The sequence below is a fragment of the Terrapene carolina genome, unplaced genomic scaffold (assembly GCF_002925995.2).
Source record: "Terrapene carolina triunguis isolate 2854851 unplaced genomic scaffold, T_m_triunguis-2.0 Scaffold238, whole genome shotgun sequence".
NCBI lineage: Eukaryota > Metazoa > Chordata > Testudines > Emydidae > Terrapene > Terrapene triunguis.
Genome location: NW_020664589.1, coordinates 14,435,400 through 14,460,626, shown reverse-complemented (window position 1 = coordinate 14,460,626; position 25,227 = coordinate 14,435,400). Strand labels below are relative to the sequence as shown.

The window sequence follows — 25,227 nt, the reverse complement described above, 5'->3', positions numbered from 1 at the left end:
GCATTCCACATAAACTGAGGTCAAATCCAATCAGTTGCCCAAAACATCAACTATTTTTCTCCCCCACTTTTTTTGGGGGGGTGTGGTGGATAGGAGTTAGAGTTTTAAAAAAAAATAGATGGTTGTCTGTCTGTAATAGTTGTGTGTTTTAATTTTATTTTAACCCTCTCTCTACAGTTTCTGGTTCCAGGCACGAGCAGAAATGGATAAGCTGCTGGAACACCTCAGCCTCAACCATGACCAGGTACTGATAAGCTCAAACACAGTCTGATGAGAGCAGGTTTCAGTCCAGGTTCACAAGATCAAGAGGTGTAGAGAACACTAAATCTTGTACAGATACCGGAATTCTAAAACTATTGACATTCAGTATTCATTGGTGTCAACTCACTTGGAGCTGCCCTCACTTCTGTCAGCGCCTGCTCTTTATACACTCCATGACTATGCTTATATCTAGGCCAACCAAATGTCCCGATTTTATAGAGACAGTCCCGATATTTGGGGCTTTGTCTTATATAGGTACCTATTACCCCCCACTCCCTGTCCCGATTTTTCTCCCTTGCTATCTGGTCACCCTACTTATATCAAATTCTCAACATGTGTTTTGTGCAATTCTCCATGATTTATTACACCTCTAGACTATTACCTCGCCCTATCTAACTTCTAACATTGCTCCTTCATGAATGAGCGGTTTGTTGGGACAGTCCATGTTCATGATAAGTCAGAATTCCCTATGTGTTCCCTTTTTCACCTCAGATAAGTGCTTTCAGTATCTTCTACATGGCTTTAGTTTCCCGAGTCCCCCTTATTATATACTGCAGGCGTCTCTTGAAACCCTTAGGGCCACAGAAACTAAGGATGAAAAAGCCCTAATAGGTCACCTAGTTCAACCCTGTGCCAGTGCAGGATTATTCTCAGCAATATTTCCTCTAGTGCTTTGTCTGGCCTTGGAGATAAATCTCCACCACTTATCACAGGAGACTATTGGGCTAGGTCTACACTGGGGGTGGGGGAAGAAATCGATTTAAGATACGCAAATTCAGCTACGTGAATAGCATAGCTGAATTCGATGTATCCAAGCCGACTTACCCCACTGTGAGGACGGTGGCAAATCGACCGCCGCGGCTCCCCCGTCGACAGCGCTTACTCCTACCTGCGCTGGTGGAGTACGCGTGTCGATTCGGGGATCGATTGTCGCGTCCCGACGAGACGCGATAATTCGACCCCCGAGAGATCGATTTCTACCCGCTGATCCAGGTGGGTAGTGAAGACAAGCCCTTAGACTCTCTAAGAACACTTGCTCCATGGCAGGGATATTACCTGATACTTAGTCTCATTTTCTTTATTCTTAATGTCACCCTATTACTCCTATTAATACCCCTGTTCCATTCTTCTGTGTCCTTGGGGGGAGAGGAGGAGAGGGGAAGGGATCAGATTATTTTTGTGCCTGTTCAGATTCTTCTGTAAATCTTGAATAGAGAAGCTGGGATGTTTACCCAAACTACAGGGGGCAGGTAGCCATGTTTCTGTTTCCTGCACACCACCTCTTAAAAATGTAAGAAGTCTGTCGGTTGGAAGGTGAAGTTGTGAAAGGAGGCAAGACAGAAGATCGTGAGGTGGGACACATTCTGCTCACATGGAGATTTGCTTTTTTTTTTTTTTTTTTTTAAAAATACAGTTTAATTTAATCTAGAATAAACATCAGCTAGACTGAAAATCTCTTTGAAAAGGAGAAAAGCAAACTACTGAACAATCTGAGATTCTCTCATGTCCAAATGGAAGAAGTGAAAAAAATCCAAAACAAAATTTTAGATACTAAAATGGGATTTAAATCCTCCGCCAAGAGCAGTCTTGAAGCAGTGAATTATTAAGACCATACACCTAGCAAGAAAGATGGTAGGGAGGGCTCAGAATAAATACATTCAACAATTCACAGAGACAGATAGTATCCCCATGGGGATTTACAGGTAATAAAAGAAGAAATGGTTGAAGAGTTAGACACTTTTCAGTGCTCCTTGAACAAGCGAGAGGTTAGAAACTGACAAATGGATGACAACTTTCTTTTTTTGGTTAAAAAAAGGTGACCACTTATCAGTTAATCCATTTTTACGGCCTGACAATAAGGGACATAATTGTAACTATTAAAGAATTCAGGATGGAGAGAAGTACTATGCCATGACAGAACATCAAGCAGAATGAATATACCACAGCATCAGGAGATGGGCTTTTAACCCTCAAATATTACAGTATTTTCAAATGGTCCCTATGTTATTTCTGCTTGGATGCAAGTTCTGTACAGTGGAAAGAAGCTAATTATTGTCCAACTGGGAATATGTTTGTGTGTTGGTTTTTGATTTATATTTCATCTCCATCCTATACCAAAATATGTACATATGTAAGTAGCTTTAAATATTTAAGGACATTTCCTGATGCTACCCATTTGCAGGGAACACGATACTGAAATACCAGGACTGAATAGAAATGATTTACTGACAAAGTGTCAACATTTTCAACAACATTTATACCTTAGACAGTCTCAAGGATTTGCATAATTTATAATGTTGTACAACTCTCCTAGGGTACACTGAAAATCTTCAGCATTAATTGCATAAAATAAAATCTCTTGCTGTACTTTTGAGCAAACAACTATACTTTACAGGGATAGCGCCTTTCAGCTAAAGGCCTTAGAGGACCTTAAAGTAAGAAACCATCTCAGCTTACAGCCTTGCAATGCGATCGGGACCGACTACAAGTGTTGCGTTTGAGTCAGGTCAGAAAACAACCTGATCCTCTCTGGCTCAGATTTGGTTGTCCCTGATGACCTCCTCCTGCCCAGGGGGTTGGTACAGCAGCTGCATGCCCCACTCCTGCCAGCTGCTGCCACCTCACTGTAGCATGTGCACTGCAGAGTAAGTTTGCTGACAAGTTGCAGCACGTCTCACTCCACGGCATGCACAGTGCAGCGAAGCGGGGGGTGAACAGCATGAGCAGGACACAGAGCTGCCGATATGCTGGCCCCACAAGCAGGAGACCGCTGGAGATGGATGCACAAGACACAGGAAGCCCCCACCAGGCGGTGACGCGGATAGAGGTGCAGGGGAAAGTGTTGAATCCGGATCAGGTTGGGTCTGAAAAGGACTCGACACTCTTGGTCAAGTTTGGGCTAGCTGTGCTGGGTCGGGGTTTAAAATTAGACCCAAGGAGACCTTTGTCTCAGCTAACAACACAGCAATAGGAAGAGACTAGAGGAAAGAGAAAAGTATTCTAACTCTTTGGATTGCTCAGGAAGGAAACAAGGAACCCCCCCCCCCCCCCCACACACACACACACACACATTTCATAGCAAACAGGAGAAAGCACAACTCTGCAGTCCTCCATGTGCCCCACTCCTCAGTGAGAAAAGCACAGTCCTGTCTCAGCACAATACGGGAAAGAAAAGGGGCATGGCTTCCCGCTTGTAAAATGGGATTCTAATTAAGTGGTGCCATCTTTATGGAGAGGTGCTGGAATGTTAAGCTTCGTGCAGACAGACAAAGTGCCCCAGGGCTTGAAGAAGTCACAAGATTAGAATTGTATCTGAAGATCTCATCAAGCTAATAGTGCATTTCGGAGAGGTCTGCATGAGTCTGACTGGTTCTGTTTTTCCAGACAGCGCTCATGTTTATGGCAACACAATGCAAGGGACAGTCAACATGGCAATAATGTCCCTTCGGAATGATGACGCCTCCTATCAAAAAGGAGACAAACGAAATGCAGACAAAACTTCAAACCTCATATTACAAATGATTCAGTGTCTCACATTCAAATGTACAACCACCCCCCCCTCCTCTTTCCCCACCAGCCCTTCCCCTGCGTATGTACATGTTGGGAATACATCCAAGGGGAAAGTGAAGCTTTGCACTGAATACAGAGTGCGTAGTTGGGAAGTAAGCAACATCTATAGAGTGTGGAATTTAATAAATTAAATCCTGAGATTCTGTAATTGCTTTTAATTATGGTTCTTTTCCCTGAAGCAGGGTACATAGCAAAAAAAAAAAAAAAAACCACCACCAAAACCCAATTTATCTGGGCAGATGATTTGTAGTCACCCCCCTGACTGACTATTGAATGAACCTCACCCCCCCCCCCCCCCCCCCGCCTTTTGGGCTTCAAACGCAATGAGAAAATAAATGCTTTCCCCTAATAACTCATCTCACACACAAATGCCTTCCGAACCCAGTATGACCTGGTACAAAACAGCTGCAGGACTGGTCACCCAGTATAAAGTAGTGATTGCTGAGACAGGCATTAACACAAACTCTCGCAAGAAGCGTTCTTCAGCTGGACTGTTGCCCATGGCAGTAACCTAGCCGTATCACGGAGAGGAGCTGAAGTCACAGCCCTCTCCAAAGAAGCTATTGACAGCTGTGCAGAGTGTTGAGGTATGGAATCCAAAGAGGTGGCTCTAATCATTAAAGTTCCATGCTTTGATTTCTTATTGTTTTTGTTATATTTGAGGTTAACACCTTGGAGCAGTTGCTGGGCAGATGGAACAGCACCAAGATAAACAACACTAAAAGTCTCCGATTCTCTCATTTACACTAGTGTAAAAACTAGCAGAACCCCACTAAAGTCAGTAGAGTTATGTCTACATAAAACCAGTGAGCAAGATCACAATTAGGCCCAGAAACTGTGATTGCAACCACAAACCCATGCGAGTGAGTAATCTCAGGGGTGAAATGAAAATGAGGGAGCTGCAAGCTGGTTCAGTTGAGATGAAAACCTGATTGAAATTTTGACCAAAACAATCTGAAGTTTTGAAAAAAATTAACTTTTTCCAGTTTAATTCTCTCACACTTCTATTCTTCTGGGATCCAGCCAGGTATGAAGCAGAAATGCCAGAGGACCTCCAGAAAGAGAGGACAACTCAAGAGAGCAACATTATTCTGCAAGCTCTAAGAGTTTGGATAACAGAGCTGCTATGCAGCTTTTGGGGGCTTATCCACATCTGTCACTAAGGAAAAGCCTTATTAATGTGCCTCAACTATTCATGGTCCTTGGTGAGGCTGCACTCACATACTACACCCTTGCACCTTCTTTATCCATCCCAACTCCCTACATAACTTCCCAAAAATCAAAATAAAGGGGGAACATTTTTAAAGGGGGTGAAGCCCTCATTGACCATTTGCATCCACACTTCTGCTGCACCTCTGACTTCCTGAACATAGGCACAAAGCAGGTGGCACAGTAGGTAGAGTCAACTACTCAACATTGGTCATTTTGCAGCCACAAAAACCAAAGAGTAAATCCCACCTGCAAACAAGGAGCCTGGGGCTTCAAATCCAATCTTAATATAATGATTTACTAGCACTGAGGCTCATCAAGATTTACACTCTCCTTGACCAAAACTAAAGTATTTAAATAAGCTCTTTGGGGGCTTGCTCCACATACTCCCTCCATTCCCTGCTCGCGTCCCTTTCCCAGTTTTGCTATCACAGTTGTATGTGAAGGTTCTCTCATATTCCCACAATTTAGGAAAAGCCTATTGGCAATAAGCTCATGACCATCACGAGCTAACTGCTTCCTGTAGTTAGAGCAGTCTGAATTCTGCTGGCTCTTCCAGGCTCACGATGTCCACCTGAAGGCTTGAGAATTTAGAGGGCCTTGCTCACCGCAGCTGAGATGGAGCTCTTCAGCTCATGAAGCTGTGAACCTGCCCTCTCTCCCTGGGGGCCTTTTCTCTCACCAAGCAGAGTCTCTTTTCAGAGCCAGCAGGGCTCTGCAGGTCAGACTGTTTAGACAACCTCTTACCCAGAACTTCCATCATTATAGCTTTGCTCAGCAATCTCAGAGGGAAATTGACTTAAGTCTTCTGACACCTGTCAGATATTTTTCTCAATCCTTTGCTTTTAGAGATAAAACCGTCTGCTTGATAAAATTACCCTGCCAAATTATACAAGCAATTGAGGAAACTATACTATCCAAGACAAGGATCTTTCCTAGGAGGGGCTTTTCTTTAAAAGCAAATTTCTTGCCTCCTCAGTTCCCTGCATTTCCCCTCCCCACCCACACAATTAAACCACATGAAAACCACTAGTCATGCACCACCATCACCACCAGTCCATTTCATTTTTAATCCAATAATCACCACCATTTTCCCCCAATTAATACTATCATGAGAATTCTACTCTGTGAAATCTATAAGGTACAGACACAGGCAGCAGCCACACTGCATATTTCAATTCGAGAATAATACTAGCCCACACCCATGTCCTCCCTCTCCACTGAGACATTGGGGTATTTCTAAGGACGCCCTCTTCAGGTACTTCACCTCTACACGCCCTCTGCAGCAGCCCAGCTGCAAGTTGTTTGACCTAATTCCATAAGCTCAGCTCCTAGAACCATTTCAACTTTGTTCATGTATCTACCTGAACTAAGACTGAAATTACATAATGCACCTTGTTTGCAGGGAAGGGTATTTTTGTCTTAAATTCTGTGTTATAGAAAGTATAAATTGAGTAATTTAAAGACAGGGAAGTCTCTTTTCATGAACAGTCCATGTTTTGCAGCTGTGCAGATGGCAATCGGAGAGCTAAGCATGTTGGAAAGGGTTTGAATAAGAAACCCTTGAAACGCCCTCGTTTTTGTACGCTTTGCACTCTACTCCACACATCTTCCACTTAAAGATGGCCCTGATGCACACAGTACAGTTTCCCTGAGCAAACTGGTCTTAATTAAGAAGTTTAAGAATCCGTTCCTCAGAGAAGCACTTTGCAATTTGGGGGCTTTCCATTCTGCACTGTACTTCAGGTTCAGCCCACGGCCTTAATGGAATTACCCTTGTCTGCATCAGCTCCCATCCGATAGTCTTGGTTAAGAGAGACCCAGAAACAAGCACTCTGGAGCCTAAATTCATTCTACCCCATAAAGTATGTGTAAGTCTCCAGTTCATGTCCGAGAGGGTCACTAACATGGTTTGCTGGTTAATCTTCCATTGTTGCTCTTGGCACAACACCCAGACACAGCCTTTAGAGCTTAGATAGATGCCTTCCATTTCTGACAGTGCCAATCACAAAGGGCATCCAGACAGGAACAGAAGGCAGAGTGCAAACATAGTCAGTGTCTTGGAACTAATACCAATCCCATCTAGCTCTCAGACTACCATACAACGCATTATGTACCAAAAAACCCTTCCGAAAACAGACAAAAGCTCTCAAGTTTGGATCAAGTTTGATTTTAATGCAGCCTGCTAAACAAGTTACTCTGGGGAGTTTAATCAAAGTTATTCCCACCTTACTAAAAAAGCCCAACTTTAATTTAAAGTTGTTTTACTATTACTATTTTACAGCTCAGAGCTATAAAAGGTATCTTTTCATAATTTATCTTAAAAACCAAACATACATACATACATACAAGCCACTATTGTTTAGAGGGACCCTTTCAGAAGGCTGTAAGCAACATAAATAAATCCTTATTGTTATGGTCTTCTGACAGTGTCCAGAGGTGCCAACTAAGATTCCGGCCCCATTGTGCTCCTGGCAGTGAAAGCCACAGTTACACACTGTAGGCTCTTCAGAGAGATTCTATTTAAATAGATAAGACAATGGCTGCAAGGGAAAACAGGGGCACAGAAGGGGGAAGTGACTCGTTCAAGTCAGATGTCAATAGAACCCAGGACTCTTCTGCGTCGCAGTTCATTGCGCTTGCCACTAGAGTCCCCTGTCTCTCAACATCTCTCTTCCAACCTATTTTGTGTTTTTCCTGCTTTGAAAAACACTGGAGTTCTGCACCCGCCTCAGAGTTTCAATAGAGGCAACATGGCCGTCTTTTGTTAACTTCATTGTTGGAGCAGGAGCACAGGTGCTGCACATTACGGGATGAGGAACTGCATCTGTCCTGTTGCATACAGATACAGATCGAGCAGAGGAAGTCCCAAAAGCATAAACACATTTTTGAGAGTCCCACAAAAATAGCAGCTATTAAATTCTTAGCTTCTGGCAACAAAATATTGGATTATAGAGAAAGCCAGATATAAATAGCAGTGATAGATCTATAGAGATAGTAGTAATGTCAAGGCAAATGTACGAACACTCTGGCTTGGGGCTACAAATATCGAAACCTAAGCAGCAAATCAGTGCAATGTACTGAGCCAGGCTCCTGGCCCCAAACATTGCATTGAGGGATCCAGGTTCTTTGTGGTTTAAGTGACAGCACGCTCCCCGGGAGCATATGGTAACTAATCAGGCCAGAACAGTGATGGAGGGGTGGGTACGTAGGACAGTCGTTGAGCTTCGCTTTGAGAATAGACAGCTCTGATAAACGTGCATTTTGATGAGCATGTGCAAGCTTGTCATTTTAACCAGACAACATGGCTTCCTGCGGTGAAATTAACAAATTTTGTCTCCAGCCAGGCAAGAGTGTCAGTCTGCCAAAAAAACCCGACTCTGAGATTGACCATTTTTACAGGCATTTCACGGAGATAAATGGCTTGTTTGCTCCCAGAAGGAAGATTTCGTTGGGGGAAATTAGAAGGAGAGGGGATAGGGCAGCAATGACGCCAAAAGGAGAAGGATGGCACAGTGGTTAGGGCATTAGCCTAGGACTCAGGAGACGTAGGTTCAAGTCCCTGCATGGCACACGCTCCAAGTGGGATCTTGCAGAAGTCACCCAAGGTGTGACTACACCCCATTGTGTACCCAGCTCTGTGGCACCTGGGCTTGTCGATGTTTCCAAGCCTGGGCTTAAGCATTCACACTGCACTATAAACCTGGGCTTACAGTAGCTGGACTGGGGTCTCTCAGCTCCGCTAACTCATCCATACTGCACTACACAGACCTGCAGCTTCAGCTGCGTCCACACTGCAAAATGACAGGGCTTGGACCCATGTCACAGCGGGAGTCGAGCTCTGACCCACCCCACATAGCGGGGTCCTAGGATCCAGGTCCTCAGTGCTGATCAGACTGATCTGCGGGTAGGGCTTGGGTTCAAACCCCAGGCAGAGCCCAGCCTCACTGTACAGCGTAGACATACCCTATTCTCTCAAGCCCACTGTTTAAAGGTATTTAGGCACTGCAATGCTGAACGCAGCAGTGTCAAACTGGTTTAGGAACCAAAATCCCATTGACAGTTGAAAGGCTCCTGAGTGCCTAAACCACTTTTGAAAAGGAGACTAAGGCACTGCAATACCAAATACACAATACCTAAACAACACCTCTAAAAAGCTGGGCCTCTGGACCTCAGCTCCCTAGCACGGCCCTAACACCAGACATGCCAAACCCACGGGAAAAAAAACAAACAAACAAACAAACAACAACAACAAAAGTTGGGCTTGTTTTTGGCTTAATTGGCTTGGGAGTTGCTTGTTGGCTAGTAGCTTGTTGCTTCTTTTTTTTTTTTTTTTTTTTTGATAGGCTCCCGGCAAGCAGGGGCGGGGGGAGGGAAGCAGGGATAAGGGTCAAGCAGGGGCAAGGGGGGGGGAGGGGTTTGCTTCCTCACCCACCGAGGAAAAAGGGGATTTTCCACCAACAGTGAATGTTGGGGTATTATGGCAGGAATTTTTTGGAGGGGAGGTGGAAAAGCTGGGCACACTCTTCTATACAGGGTGTGAATCTCGATTCCCAGAATGAGAGGCTCTAGTCTACCCTGTGCAATGAGGCAGAGTGGAGTTAAACCATGACGGAGTACCACGGCCATGAAGGCAAAATTTCTATTGTGTGCGCTGGGGAGGAGGAACAATATATGCACGTGGTAAATAGCAAGTGAAAATAATATTGTCATCAGCTGTGTTTGATTGGCTGAGCACGTTAGAACTGGCTGAAGATTTTCTGATGAAACATTTTTTTCAATCAGAAAATGCAGATTCATCTAAACAGAAACTGTTCACAGGAAAGAGTCAGTTTCATCAAATCCTGGGAGTCAAAAAAAATTTGTTTTTATAAAGTTCAAAATTGTTGTCACATTGTGTTTTGACAGTTTCAAAGTTATAAGTTCCAATTTGAAACAATATTTTGTTTCTAAATACGAAAGTCATTCACTTGTAACCAGAGTTCTTTGAGGTTCACCTGCAGATTTACCCTTGGGGTAATGTGCTGACCAGAGCACCTCTGACCATTACCCATAAGTGGGAATATGCAGAGCCACTCAAAGAATTAAATTTACACTTAAAAAAAGTTTAAAAGTGTCAAGATTGAAACTGCAGTGGGTCACAGGCTGCATTAAAAAACGATGGGCGTTCATAAGACTTGGGTCCAAGGTGGGAGCTTGGCTGTAAGGGATTTCCCCCTCCTTGTTCATTACAAAAGGGACTCTCTGAAAAGCATAGGTTGGAGCAAGTCTCAAATATATAAACCCCTTGTTCCTTCATCTCATAAGCTTTATATTTATTTTAGAGTTTCTCTTAAAATATATAGTGATGGATGAATGTTACTCGGAAAAGCTCAGCTTAAAACACAGTGCAAAGTGTAACATAGCATCAAGGAAGAGTAGTTAGAAAATGGCTATTTGTCAGAAGAAAAGTTACACTAAAGCCTGCAGCAAACCTGATGTATTAGAAGTACATGCTATCCGTGTTCTGCAGGTTGCCATTTAAAACCTTTACTAGAGACCGATGACAGTAACACTGCATAATCTAGGTTACGGAAGGAAAGCAGAGATTTTATGAAAGGTCAATATTTCAAACGCTCCCTTAGCTGACCTTGCCTTGCTCTGACACAAGTGATTGGTTGAACTCTACCTTCATAAAGAAAGATCACTAATTAAAGTGTAAAAAAAATAAAAAATTATCCAACAGCACTATGCAGAGCTCACGCAACATGCTTAGCACACTGGGGGCCTGACATCACCTCCACTCCCAGGTTAGGGTCAAGCCTGTGGTTTCAGGCAAAGGGAGATGGCTGCAGTTTGACCCGTAGCGATTATCAGTCCACACTAGCAGATCATCATTATTCAGCATGTTAAAGGCTCAAAAAAAAAAATCAGATTCCACCCTCTCCAAATCAGGGTAAAGTTGATTCTGTTTGATTTCAAATGTGGACTATTGAAAATCCAGCCTTTTTAGTGCCTATTGGTATGTTTCATTTGAAAATATCGTTACACAACATTTTTTGTTAAAACAACAAAAACAAAGTCTTGAGACAGTTTTCTTTGCATTGACACTGAATATACATGGTGATCAGCAATCACTATTGTTTCACTAGTAAAACTTTTTTCTTTAAGACCTTCAGTACAATATTTCTGAGAGAGCAAAACTGCAAAACAAAGCTAGCTATCACTCCAGTCCTGCTCATTTCACAGAGCCGATTACACAAGTTCTGAAGCAAAACACACTATTTGATCAACTCAGCCATTGCCGCAGGCAACTGTTTATTTACATATGAGGGCTTTTCTTCCCAAACAGACAAAACCTGATGCATTTTGGGGGGGGCTAGTATTAAAATACAGAGGTCCCTGATCACTTACCTTTAAAAGCACGTCAGATGTTTGGAACTAATATCCCGTAGTAACTCAGCCATTTCATGTTGAGGGCTGGAGCCAAAATCAACAAGTTTTAAAGACATGCAGCCTTGTATACCATGCACTCTGTAAACCAGCAAGAATCCCAGGCAGAGAACAAGAGGTGCAAGCTCCTCACTCTTCCAGCTAAGCAGAAAAGTTTTGCAGTGAGAGGAAAAGAAAAATCCAGCCCCAACCGAGAGACTGGATCAGAAACAAGAAAGAAAAGCTTGTTCCCCCTTGTTTGTATTCCTAGCTAAAGGTGCCTCTCCAAGCAAAATTCACTGAGCCTCTCAACTCCTCACAGCAGATGGTATTCACACATTATACTCCAACAGCAGCACTCCCTGGACCAATCAGAGAGCAGCACTCAAAAGCCAAGCACTTCCCAGACCCTGTCTCTGATACAGTTTTCAATAGCTAGAGCAGATGAATGACTGCAGAAAATGAATAAGCATGCAAAGTAAAAGCACCCCTCCCTCCTTTCCCCCCCAGTTTAGAGGCACAAGCTGCCAGTTCAACAATGCTGGGTGGGTTCTGTGCTGACTTCAAGATAACAAACGCACCTGTTTTATTTTCGTAAATCCCAAACAGCCACCACGTTTCCCTAGCCTTTTGCTGCAGTTTCTCAGCTGACTCTTGAGTTAGTAAAGTCACAGTAAGTGCATAACCTGGGCATTTTGTTCCACCCAATACATTCAAGAACTATTTCCAAAAAGCCTGGGAAGTCACATACTTAAATTAAGTGGCAAAAGAGGCTGCTTAAGGGCCCCAATCCTGCAAACACTTACACAAGTGCTCAACTGCACACACAAGTGCTTCCCTTGAACTCAGTGAGATTACTCATGTATTTACAATTAGGCACAAGTATAAATGTTAGCAGGATTGAGGCCTAACTTTCTCTCCATTGTTGCAAAGCAGTACAAAATACATGAAAGGGCAGCAGTATTATTTGCAAAACAATCTCTCCTGGGCAGATCAATGCTTCCTTCAATCTTGTTTAAGATTGACCGTGGATATTATAAAATACAATACTAATAAATAAAAGAACAAATACAACAGATGAGCTAATGAATTAACAAAGCCTTGCTCTCACTACAAACATTCAGCTGAAACTCCTTAAGGAGTTTCTATTACTTTGGGAATGATCTTCAAAAAAAATCTCTTGTGTGTGCAGCACAGACTAGGGCAGAACACAACTGGTTATGCTGCTACCCAACAGCAGGACAAATAGACTCAAGAATATTCTCCGCTGCAGGGTTTAATTTGTAAACCAGTGCAGACCCTCCCTCACCCAATGATCAGTTTGGGATACAGCTGTGAAACTAAATTCCTCGTGCTGACAGCTGCAGCTGAGTAGTAAAGGATGACCTACTAAACAAAGCAAAGTTACTCATGGAAACAGACTTCCACTCTACAGGCAGGTTTCACCCTTGCAGACAATAACGCCCTCACGACCCTCCAAAACGTTATTGAAATTCTCTAGATTCTCATGGCAGAAGAGGTTACAAGGAAATAACATGGTGTATAAGGTCCCTGCAGAAATTCTATTTCTGCAGTGCAATGAGTGGAATCAGTTAAAAATCAGTAAAGTTGTTTGGGGTGGGAAGCATGCTCCCTCCCAGGATCTCCCTGGACATTTTCAGATCCCTGGCTATAGCTGTAAATTGATCCTGTGCATTCCTTTCTGACACAAGAACCATGCAAAATCTTTAGGGATTCTCTTTCCGCCATGAGTAATGCTGTAATAGCACTTTTGTAAAATACAGGACCAGTTGCATGGCCAGAAAAAAATTGTGAGCTTTTTTGTTTATTTTAGGTCACTCACCTATTTTTTCCTCTCTGGAAATAAGAAGATAACAGCATTAACTCCCTGGTCTCCTTTCTCCAAAACACCCAAATACTTCTATGTTTGTAAACTGCCAAATCTAGATTTAGAGGCATGGAGTTGCTGTTTGGGTTGTAACCATGCAAAGGAGCCTTTTACCACCTAGCCACCACACAGTGTGCACTCTCTCTGGGTTAAGGAAAAAACCAACACCAAATAAATACAAGCCTTCATGAGAAACAACACAGTGTGTGCATGACTTCTTCTGCAACTGCTGACTAGAACTGCCCCAAAGCCCCAGGGCAGGCATCTAAAGGGGCAGTACACAGAAAATAGAATCGTAGCTGGAGGAAAACTGACATTGCTTGAACATTTTCTTTTCTGGGTAAAACTTCATTTTGGAAGGAATTTCCGACCATTTGTATTCACAGCAGCTGCTACATTCACCCCACTAGTGAGTCCTAAAAGAGCAGCCACCTAGCTCTGCACAAAAACATCATGGATTCAGGGGAGGTGAGAAGGATAATCCCAAGCACATGCTTGGGGCAGCACAATTTTAGGGGCGGCATTCCGGTGAGTTTTTTGGTTTTTTTGCTTGGGGCGGCAAAAAACCTAGAGCCGGCCCTGGCCAGAGACATGGGATAAGGCACTTTCTCTGGATCTGTATACACAGGAACTGATGTATCTTTCGTATAGAGAGTGTTCTCCAGTACCAGACCTATGTGCTTTCTCTAGAGATGTTTGAGTGGAGCAGAAGTTTAACACAACACAGCCCCAGCTCCTGGACTGAGATAATTATGGGAGAATATCAACGTTCATTTAAAACAAATGACATGGGTACTCCCTGCCTGTGGAAGTTCCAGCTAGAGAGCTGTGCATGAAGGCTTGCACAATCAGGCCCCAGGAAGAGAGGAAACGTTGTGTCATCACTGCGTAGGTCCCAATCCGGCAAGTTGATGCAAAGCGCGCAGACCCACATACCCATCCAGAGCACCCATGAACTTAACAAGCAAAAGGATCTCATGTGGATCAGCTTGCAGGATCAGGCCCTTAGTTATTTCAGAAAAACAAACCCTAGGAGCAGAGCTCTAATCAGACACCACTTTATGCAAAAGCCCATCAGCTGGGAGAGAATTTGACAGAGAATCATACCCTCATGAAAGTGTTTTTTATTATGTAGCAAAATATCAAGCTGCTTGAAATTACTCTCTGAGTCACTATGCAAGGCCACGTGCTTCAAGCATTTGTAATTTCCTGTAGCTTTCATTAAGACAATCCAAGTAAAGTTTCATAATGAAAGCAAGGAGATTGTGATTATGTTGCACACTTCATCACTACACTAAATGAAGAATGTGGCAAGTCCTTGGTAAAAAGCCAAACAACAAAATCAGCTCCTGGAAGCTTTCGTGCTTCCGACAGGGAATGTTCACAATGCATGTTCCAAGTTTAGGTCACTTCGGTCCAAGATCACAAGAGGTGATTTCTTGGGAGACATTAACATAATTACTATACTCACTTTCCATAAAGAAGTGATTAGATGAGCCCACAATTCCTGTACAGCTATTTGTCTTGAGTAAGTCAGCTGAAGTTGGTTTGGTAGGGAGGATTCATGGCCATACCTAGTAATCATATGAAATCATTTTGCTAATAACAGAGGTACCTTGATATAATTTAGTTTTAATACCATAAGGTGCTCTCTCTGAACAGAGTGACAGCTAGACCCATCTCTAGCCTGCTATAAATTCCAGGGAAGAAGATTCAATCAGAGAAACTCAGAGTTCTTTCTACATCACACAGACTCTTCTAGGAATTAATGGAAAGCTCAACGTGTTTAAATAGAAAAGCCATGGAGGCACAGTAGATGCTTAGGAGGAAGAATGCAAGTAGTGGCATTCCAGGGCAGCTGACCAATGTGGTCAGACCTAAAAAAAAAAACGGTTATTCACCTTCTCGTAACTGTTGTTCTTTGAGATGTGTTGTTCATGTCTATTCCAATCGGGTGTGCGCGCACTGCGTGCACGATTGTTGGAAAGTTTTCCCTTAGCAGCATCCGTCGGGTCAGCTGGGGAGCTCCCTGGAGTGGCGCCTTATGGTGCTCAATATAAGACCCTGCCGAAACGAGCCCACTTCAGTTCCTTCTTACCACCAGTGATGGTCATTGGAACAGCGTTCTCTTGCCTCGCAAGTGCTTCCCTTAGCTTGTTCATAAGGTTTAGTTTAGGTTTCAGTTCTTAGTTCTGCATAGTTTAGAGTTACAATTTTGGTTAGAGACCGTGGTTCTACCTATCCCTTTCCTTCCCTCGGCTCTGGGGCATGCCTCGGGGCCAAGGGTTTAAACCATGTGGGACCTGCACTCGAAGAAGAACAGACCAGTTTTGATACTCCTGTCCCACCATGTATTGGTAGGTTGCATCTTTAAGAGTAAAGATTTCAAAAACAATTTTTGCTGAACCAGAATATCCGTTTTTCAGTTATCTGACCTGCTCTGATAAAGACTGCAGGGAACATGCCTGCGGCTGAAAGCCACCACCACTGCCCCCAAGGCAGCATCCTCTGCTCTGCCTGGAGAGCACCACAGACAAAAGGCACATGTGCACCCCACAGGCAGAAGCTGTAAACTAACCAAGGCACTAAGGATGATTACTGTCATTTGTGTCCATCCACATTACATCCAGAGAGCTCAGCTGGTTTCTGTTGAGCAGTGACTACTTTAGGGACACATTCTTTGGCCAGGACTTGTATTGCCTGTTAAGGTAAAATTCTGCACAATTTAGAAGAGGAGAAAAATTGCAACTTGATATCTGACTTGGAGGAAATGCAAATTCATCTCACTGATGGCTGTGCTGCATTGGCCCAACAATCCAAGCTGAGTCTGTCTGCTATTAATGGAGAAAACAGTAGACTGACACAGAGGAGAATTGTTGTCCTTGTTTTGAAAACCCCTCCAAGGATTTTCAACCTCACAGACACTGGCTCTCTTCACTCCTACCCCAGGCTCTTCATACAGTTTCCGTAATAGTGGTGTAAGAGCCACCTCCTCTGTAACATCTAGAACAGGGGCCCTGCCACCCTGCATCTCATTGACTCCACAGCTGTTTGCAAATCTCAGCTGAAAACATCTCCCACGTCTGCGCTTCAGCATCTCTCACCCGCTCTGTTGTTATTTGTATTTTAACTCTGTGAAGGATTTTGAGATATGGCTGGTAAAGTCTGTCTGACACAGCAAAGCAGGAGGATGCTGACCACTTTCTGTGTCTACTTTACATTGTTACATATTTTTAAAGTGAATTTAGTGCAGGCGAAAGGGCTTGGATTTGCAGCCAGCATGTCTGAAGTCCACCAAACAGGTATAGCACAGGTTGCCTCCGTACTAGCATCCTAAATGCACCATCTCACCTATGTACGTCAACAATGACTCAGTGACCTTACTGCCAGTGGATAGAAGCATTACAATACTGAGGGCCATCCATCAAGTGCTTGAGCCCCTGTCGATTCTAGCTAGAGAGATGTCTTTTGTGGGGATTCCTTGTGCTGTGGATACCTGGCCAATGAGAATTGGACCGACCTACCACCTCATTTCACACAGTCAGACTTATGACAAATAATAATCACTGCTGGTCTGGACTGGATTTCACAAGTAAGGTGAAAGACCTTGCTTTCTATTCCCAATGCCCCAGACCAACCACTTCCATCCTCCCCCCTCAAACACACCCAATCTTTCATTTTTGAATGACTGGATCATCTTAAAAACAACGAGGAGTCCTTGTGGCACCTTAGAGACTAACAAATCTATTTGGGCATAAGCTTTTGTGGGCTAGAACCCACTTCATCAGATGCATGAAATGGAAAATACAGGAGCAGGTATAAATACATGAAAGGATGGGAGTTGCCTTACCAAGTGTGAGGTCAATCTAACGAGACAATTCACTTAACAGCAGGATACCAAGGGAGGAAAGATAACTTTTGAAGTGGTAATGAGAGTGCTCCATTTCAGACAGTTGACAATAAGGTGTGAGTAACAGTAGGAGGAAATTAGTATTGGGGAAATTAGGTTTAGGTTTTGTAATGACCCAACCACTCCCAGTCTTTATTCAAGCCTAATCTGATGGTGTCCAGTTTGCAAATTAATTCCAGTTCTGCAGTTTCATGTTGGAGTCTGTTTTTGAAGTTTTTTTGGTTGAAGAATTGCTACTTTTAGGTCTGTTATTCAGTGACCAGATCTTAGTTTTCTGAGTTTAACACCGAGACCTCTGTGTCTCACGAATGGCTCTGGCATAGTCACAAGCATCTCAGAGCTAGATCAAGAATGTTTTCAATTGTGATTTAATGTGAAAGGTTAAGGATTAATAACGGACACTAAGAGTTAGCAAGAAAAAGCTCCAAATCCTGCCACCTGATTTAACTGAGCACACACACTCCCTTTGCTACCAATTCAAACAAATCACTTACCATGGTTGTAGACTGTTTCATCTATAAAATACAAGACCTTTTATTTTGTATCCATTTAGCAGCATCCATTCAGCTGTGTAATGTGCTTCTTCATAAGGCCTGCAGCAGCAGAGTTTTCAGGTGCAGTTAACAATGTGCTTGTAACAAAAATTAGCTTAAAAATTTTTTAATGTCCCATACTTTGGGTCTGGGACAGGGCAGGTTTGTGGGCTCCAGAGAGATGCCTTCCTGATGTGGAGGAGTTAATTTGATGTAGGGATTCAGATTCTGATCCCGTCCAACTCTCTGTTGCCCTTTCTCCTGCACTTCCTTCAAAGTATATACATCCCGTGTGTTGCTGTAAGAAGTAGCCAGATAGGCCATTGCAGTTGTCATTAAGCTGCATACCATGGCTACTTGGAGTGTGACTAATACCATTGTTTGATTCAATTCCCCACTGAACTTGGACGAGAGACTTCCATGGGAGATTAACTTGCTGATGCCAGGTCTGTCTGTGGCCTATTAAATCTGACTTTCACCACTGACTTCAATAGGGAGTCTCACGGGCATTAGGAGCTGACAAGTAATTCTAACGATTGAATCCAATGGGGACTTTTTACAAGGGCAGTTCTGCAGATCCACTAAAAATCTGCCCCAACAGCGTCTGTCCCAGACAAAAAGGTCTCTGTTATTAATGACAGTCACCTGAAATTCATTCCCTGGCTCACTAAGCAGGTGTTTAGAAAAGAACTGTATTGCAAGGGTCACATCTTTGGGAATTTGCCCTTTGCAGATTTTATGCTGTCTAGCAAAGATCTCTCCAGCCATCTTTCATCATTTGAGTTATCTCAGCTAGCAAACGTGATCAATTCAGGGTGCATTTGCCTGAGTAAGGAGGATTGTAGCATTTAGAACTCCAGGTTAGGAACAGCCAGTGCCCTGCAACAATCTCTTTTGTTTTATAATATAGGTCATGATTAATTCAGCTTAACATCCTGACTCTCCCCTTGTCAGCTGCTTCCTGGACGCATCATATAAAACTACAAGCACCCAGTCTACTTCCTGGGCAGAATCGTTAGCTTGGTCCCTCTCCCTTCAACAGAGCTCTCCTCTTTTGCTCCAAGGCTCTCACCCCCCATTTATCTACAGTATACTACGTCTGCCATCTATTAACACCAAATGCACATAGTCCGCCGAGGACCATTCCACCAGCCAGAGTGATCACAATTGATGGTGTAGCGAGATCTGGCTCAATTCTGCAAATCCACAAATCTCTGGGGCAGCCCCACAGGTACATCAGGTAGGGTTAGGGTTTGCACCCTTTCACACTTCAATGGAGAGCTTGAGAGCACGGTGTGCTGGGGTGATTTTGTCTCCCCTCTCCCTCCCCCCAGGCCATGCCACTTTGAATATACTGAGCTATTAAAGGGAGAATAGATCTCTGCGAGACTGTGACATTTCGCACAAAGTCAAACCACTTTATGCCTAGGATTTGGCACTGACAGCGCACATGGTTAGTCCAGGTTTCTAACCCATGTAGCAATACAGGTAGTATGCAGGTTTGCTAGATCCTGAACTTTGTTTTCAACGCAAAGACATTTTTGCATCCATAAACAAGACAAGAACTTAATTCAGGAGGCCGTGAGACGTATTAGTCAAAGAACTTGGTTTGCAGCCCAGGTGGATGAACTCATCAACACTCTCATGGTATTTGACCTCAGGGGTTCTGGTGACCCAGCGCCAAGGTTCTGGACCCTGGTCTTCTGCAATGAGGCATTCAACTCCATTTGTGGATGAAATCTCAGAGACCACAGATGCATCTGACGAAGTGGGTATTCACCCACGAAAGCTTATGCTCCAATACGTCTGTTAGTCTATAAAGTGCCACAGGACTCTTTGTCGCCTTTTACAGATCCAGACTAACACGGCTACCCCCCGATACATCTCAGAGACCCTGGAGGGTGGGGCTGAAATGCTCTAACTTCTCCACAGGCAAAGCGGCACTGTTGGTGTAGTTTTGGTTGGTAAGCATTTCTTGACCAACCTTGATTCCAACATGTGGAGTGGCAAGTCCTAATATCCAGTTGATAGCTCAGCAGAAAGGTGCTGTGAGGAGAATGCATCCCCGCCACACACCTGAGGCCCAGGTACTATTATCCCAGGTACCTAAAGGATTTAAATTCATCTTTGACTGCACTGCTCCTCATTATTTAATGTCTAGCACAGTGATACTCAGACTGAGGCTCTTTAGCTGCAAGTGGCTCTATAATTTGTCTCCTGTGACTCTTTGCAGCACATGATATTAAAACACTGCGTGATTTAATTATCAAGCGATCCAAGTTGTTAACCAATCAGGATGCTTTTACTATGTTACTGACCAATTGTAGTTGATAAAATAATAATACTTGATCAGTCATTTTGGGTGTGAGAATATATATAACTAAATATTTCCCCATCATACTGTTTAAATATGAATCTATAGTACTATAGTCAATGAAACAATGAATTCACACTACTGTGGCACTTTTGGGTAATGTTGATCGATAATTTGGCTCCTCAACCACTGAGGTCTGAGTATCACTGTTCTAGCATCATTTGTACCTTTGAGAACAGGGCATTAGTTACCATGATGTAAGTAACAGCCAGGCAGGGCACTTTCGTAGGTCAAGGCTTGGGTTTGACTGCATGCTCGGCCATTGGCTCAAAGGGAGACACTTGATCCCATTACGAAATGATGGCCAACTGGGTGATATGAATGAAGTGTCCCAACTCCAGGATGATGACACCCAGCTTCACACACTGCTTGAGGAGAGACCACCTCACCTTCCATCCTCAGGCACCTCTTGCGGGCTCCCCATTCCTTCCGAGACCCAGTTGGAAATTGTTATCTTTCATAAGGCTGGTCAAAAATGTCCCATCTAAGATGTTTTGCGTTTTGACAAGATGCAATTCTTCATGGGGAGTTTCTGCTTCCTGCAGAAATCTTTGACTTTTTGTCAATATAAAACCCAAACACTGAAGTTTTCCACCAAAAATGTCAAGTTTTTTATTTTTTTGGCAAAAACCTTAAAAATTTTTGCTAAAAACCCCAGCCCCTCCTACCACGTCTGTTTTTTGAGCTTGCTCCCGTCTGCCTCCCAGAACACTCCATGCTCTCCATCCACTCCCACCCTCACCCCATCTCCTCCGCTTGTCTAGCACAACCCTCAGCTCTGTCCCCTCCCGCCTTCCCACTGCTGGTGGGAGAGCTTCCCTCTGATCAGCCCTGCCACCTGAACAGCTCTCTTGTTCTCTCGATCTCATCAACTCTCCACCTGATTTCAATTCCTAGCTGAAAACTCATTGAACCTCATCTCCATGTATCTACTCTTATGGATGATGTAACTCTTAACGTTTTGATCTAACTCTGCAGAGCCTTTGGGGACACAGCTGCTCTATAAGTCATCACACATTACTGGGCAGTACAATTATTCACTGCAAGAGGGCCTTGCAGACCTTGGTCAGTGACTTTTCACCATTCATGGTTGGTGCTCTACCATTCAGACCACTGCTTGCTGTGAGAGTTCCCATATACTCCATATTCATTCATGTCTACTTTCCTTCCCTTCTCTAGCCAATTGACAGCAACTGCTCATCCATGCCCTCTGATGTGTCGACAATTGCAATCTCTTCTTTCACAGCCACAACGAAAGCAAGCCTTCTCCCACTTAAATCCATACAAAACACTGTTGCAAACATCTTCCTGGCTAGTTGCTCCATGTCACCCCCACTTTGTGTCTCTCCCCCCCCACCATCCACACAAGCTACTTGTCTTGGCCCTTCGTGGCTTAGTCCTGCCTTACCTATTATCTCTTGTATGATGCAGAGCTGTTGACTTGTGCCTCAAATCCCACCTGACTCCTGTCAGTCTTCATTGCCCATTAGTCGCATTTTCCAACAAACCCCTTTGTGATTTCACCCTCCTGCCCCTTAAGCCTGTGTGGAGCTCCAGCAAAAACCTGCTCTGTCTGATTCCCTATCTGCAAAGCTGCCTAGCTACAGATGCAGCATGGAGAGGACCCAAGCCAGGGAGTCAGGAGAACAGGAGTCCTAGTGCTGCTTCTGTCACTGACTCATTGAGCAGCCTTCAGCAAGGAGCCTTGAGGAGCCTCAGATTCCCCACCTGTAACATGAAGCTGATATTGCTAATCTCCTCCTCACTAGGGGTGTTTTGCAGCTAAAGCCATTAAGGCCCTTGCCGATGCCTGGATGGGAGCACGGCTAAGTGGAAAACATTGTTACTGTAACATTCCGACCCACATGATAACCCAGCTTCTGTGCTCAGACACCTCCTTGGCAAACACCCTAATCAAATATGATAAAGAATCTCATGGTGCATTGTCTGGAGCTAAGCCGTATTTCTTTGCTTGACATCCCCAGTGTACAGGACATTTGCCAGAGATGGAAGTAAACCATCAGCCACATTCAGCCGTTCAGGCCATCTGTGGAGAAGGGGGCTGTTGTCCAATATCTTCGCTATGTGCAGTACATGATGATAACCCTCGATTAAAGGTCTGAAGGTCTTTAATCATCTCATATATCCATGCCCTTCCTTAAAAATAACACTTGTCTGGCCTTTTGCCAGGCTTCAGGGCTCTCTCCTGAACGAGGACTCGTAAAAATTTCTACTGCAGCTTCTCCGGTTTCTGTCTGTGTTGTCTGTGCCTGGTGCCTTATCAGTTGAAAAGCTTCTGATCTATAAATAAGACCTTGGTGTGTCAGCTGTGGACTTTTTAATTCCTCGGCATCTTTGGTTCCCAGAATATCCCCATCCTCTCTCATTTAGCAGAGAGGCATGAACAAGAACATTTGACATCTCAGGCTTTCACTCACTCACTCCCTCTGCACCATTGTTCTGGAGGAGCCTTTCCATTCAGTGTCCACCTACAACATACACTCTTAGCTAACATTAGTAGCTGTTTTGGATGGTGGAGACCAACTGATTGGTTTTTCCTTTTGATTATTGGAATTTATTTTGTTGGTTTTGTTCACTTAAGTGTGGGTCTAGTAATCGATAACCCACATAACAGCCAGTAGGGGGTGCTCTTCCCTTCCATGCTGGGATTTTGAATCCAGTGCCACCACCTGCTATGGGGGCAGGGAACATGTGCTGTAGCAACTGTTGTGGGGGCCTCAGTAGTGGTGCTCTTCCCTCTGCGTCAGAATTGAAGCAATGCCCAGGCTGCTGGAGTCTTTTGGATACCATATAAAACTGAGGCCTGGACCAGTTCTAGTTACTAAAGATCCGTTCATGTTTTTCCAAGAAGAGTGAGGCTGCTTGCCTTGGTTGTCTGGCCAAATCCCGGTATGGGTGATTATATTCCATCCACCCATCCTTCCCTCATTGCTTTAACATATATAGTGTTCCTTTGTTTCTTGTCCATAATCTGCCAAGGGTGCTGTTATAATGGTTACTGCTTCCTGCTCCTAGGTAGCTACATTTCAGTGGTGCGTGACGGGAACTAATCCCTCTGTTTAATTGCGGTTTGTAATTCTGTAAAGGCGCTGGAGGCATTATATATAGATATAGATATAGATTAGATAGATAGAGATATATAGATCTATATAGCTATATATAGATATACATACACACACACATACACTATGTAATCTCCCTAACTCCTGGTCTCTTATACTTCCCAGGAGTTCTCTGCTTCTTTGATAAAACTACTATAGATCCTTCAGTTTCACCACATACTGTAAATTATACTGAAATTAGCAGGTATTGCTCATATCTATTTTTAAATCCCTCTCTTTGTTGCCAACTGGAGTTTGGGGACAATAAAGGATTCCAATTACATCCTCCTGTCTTTTTCAAATGCCTTGGATTTTGTTCTACTTTTCATACACTCACAGACATTTCAGACCAATTACTTACAATTGCTCTCCCAAAACGTTCACTGCCCTCTATTATTTGCCACATACCTGGTTCTTTTCTTTGGAGTAAGTCCAAACTGGCCTGTTAACTTGTTGGCGGCTCAGCAAGCAATGTAGGACAGCGGGCTAGTATTAGTCCAGAAACACACACCCGTTAGTGGCCAGGCTGCAGCTATTTCAGACAATCACAGACATTCCCCCAGCCAGGACATGGTGATGGCATTTAAATTTGTCACCAGACTTTTCTGTCAGCAAACACCCAGGATCTCTCTTGGACTGGCCTCTTTTCAGGATTAAGAATACTTTTCTGTGGGAATTTTTTTAACCCTTTCAGTCTTGCCTGAGTGCAGCCTGCCATAAGCCAGACTTTTTTCACATGTATTTCTTCTCCATACACACCAAGCTGATGATGATAATCAGTTGATAGTACTTTCATCCAAAGATCTCACAGCCATGCAGAGTCGCTTGGTAAAACAGTTACTTTGGCTACTGCTGTGTTTTAGTGCCTGGAGGAGCCTGATCCTGTGGGCACTGAGGACCTTTGTCTCCCATTCTCTTGGAGGGAAGTTAGGATCACTAAGACTTTGTAGGATTGGGCCTTAAATTAAGAAGGAACCAGTACACTGGGACACTACAGATGGACCTATTTGGGGCTGTGGCCACGTGAAGTAATATGGTTACAGCTCTCTCTCTCTCTAAATGATGGTAGTATCACAAAAAATATGCTTCCCAAAATATACCAGTTCCCCTTGTGCACATAACACTAATCTACCTCCATCCAGGCATCTCTGCTCATTTGTCTTCTGAGTATTAAACTGTGTCTTCACTTCCTCTGCTCCAGTTCTCCTACCCTCATGCATATGATTCTTTACCTCTCCCAGTACTCAGAGGCAACAGATGATGTACATGGTACTAGAACCTGAACAGAAGGAAAACGTGCATAACTGTCTCAACTCTTCATTGTTCTCAGCTTGCCTCAGCCTTGAAAATGTGAACCCATAGATGTTATAATGTTTGACTAGTTTAAAGAAAAACACAGCTAAATCTTGTAATGCTTTTGATAATGGAACATCAGCAAACCATGCACTTGGATAACAAATTTTCCCAGAAATACCTTCAGTAAATCTCTCCTGCAATATTTAATGTTTTATGCCAAAAAAGAGTCCACTGCAAACAAACAGAAGCAGAGATTATAAATGGAAGGGGGGGGGATCAATTGTTAATGATCTGTGTCGAGTGCCACATTACAGCACTATTTAATCACTCAATAGTAGTGTAACATGCTTATTCTTTCAGCTGACATCCCTCATTTCTTTTTCCCATTTTTCTCTCAGCCCTGTAGGTAACACTGAGAACTGAACTTCTAAAAATATCTAAGAAAGGGATTTAGCTCCTAAGAATGTTCCTTTCCAATGTCCATTCTACACAAAAGCTGAGTCCTAAGCTTTCATTATATAGGGCATGTTCAAAGGACACTGTCAAAGATCAGAAGCCCCAAATTTTACATAATTATGTTTTCTTATAGTATTTTGAAAAGAGCATACAGTCCTGGACATGGGGTTTTGCCCATGAACAATATTTCAGTGCTT

At 43.5% G+C, this 25,227-nt stretch overlaps 1 protein-coding gene across 5 annotated transcripts in view; it reads right to left on the bottom strand.

Annotated features, from left to right (window-relative positions):
* Positions 1-11,696, bottom strand: part of DAB2IP (DAB2 interacting protein) — a 316,132-nt gene extending 304,436 nt beyond the window's left edge. For all 5 annotated transcript variants that reach the window (XR_003899889.1, XM_024211147.2, XM_024211152.2 and 2 more), the window contains exon 1: positions 11,434-11,696. The gene's annotated coding sequence lies outside the window, so the exon portion shown is untranslated. The remainder of the gene's footprint in view (positions 1-11,433) is intronic.
* Positions 11,697-25,227: the final 13,531 nt, after the last annotated feature.